This window comes from Phaseolus vulgaris, chromosome 8 (genome assembly GCF_051622355.1).
Source record: "Phaseolus vulgaris cultivar YP4 chromosome 8, ASM5162235v1, whole genome shotgun sequence".
NCBI lineage: Eukaryota > Viridiplantae > Streptophyta > Magnoliopsida > Fabales > Fabaceae > Phaseolus > Phaseolus vulgaris.
The window spans coordinates 16,157,599-16,158,760 of NC_143505.1; positions in this window are offsets into that span (position 1 = coordinate 16,157,599).

Genomic DNA, 1,162 nt, shown 5'->3' on the forward strand with positions numbered 1-1,162 from the left:
TATTTTCTGTGGGAGTATGGGGGATTTATTGGTGCTTTCTTTGCGTTTCTTGAACTTTAGTCTGCTATGATTGTTGAGTTCTATGGAGTTATACATGATATGGATGAAGCTCAAAAGATGGGGCTTACTATTGTCTGGCTTGAATGTGATTTTTTCTTGGTTTGTGTTGCGTTTACTGTTAGGACTAATGTCTTGTGGATGCTACATAATCGATGGAATACTTGTCTTAATTACTGTGGGAAAATCAGGTTTAGGGTTACTCATATTTTTCGTGAAGGAAATGCATGTCCTAATAAGTTAACTAATTTAGGATTTATTCATAGAGAATAATTTCATTGGTATAATAGGCTTCCATCTAGTGTGTTCTTAGAATTCTTTAGGAATAGGTATAGTCTACCCATGCATTGTTTTTGTTAACATATGGGTTTTGGTCTAGTCCCCCTATATTTTTGTATTTTCTTTCTTTTTGTTTTTTTTAATAATACTTTTTTCATGTCATGGCAGATGATTGTTGTTACTTGAGGTGTCAGCCTAGCTGAGATGTCAAGTTGCATAGTGATGTCTAACATGAAAGTTTTTATAAAAAAAGAGATTATAAACATGTAATTTAGACATTTATAAGTTATATATATATATATATATATATGAATAAGTCATTTTATTTAAATTAATTAATTTGGTGAATATAGATCAAATTAATTTTTATTTATTTTTCAAAAAACATTTTTTATTTATTAATTTAAATTACAATTATATTGAATTTCTTTTTTATAATTTTTATTGTGTATAATTTTTACATAACATTAATGAAACATTCGTTACTTTAATTTGTAATAATCAATTATGTCTATAAAATTAAAATAGGTAATAATAGATAAATAAAACAAAATAAAGTAAAATGTATTAAAATATAAAAGATAAAAATATAAAAAAAATTCAATAAACCCTAAGCAAACTCCTTACTTTCTTCCTCTCAATTTGCCTCTCGGTCTCCACAAAGTCCAAACTCTGACGGTACTTGCAAAAGACACTCCGACGCTCAAGTTAAAATTGAGTATTCGGCACTCAGTCCTCTGAGCACTGTATAATGACGTACTTGGTTCTTGGATTTTGGGCCTATTTATATGGTTATTATGGGTCTTTTTTTATTGGGCCAAATTAT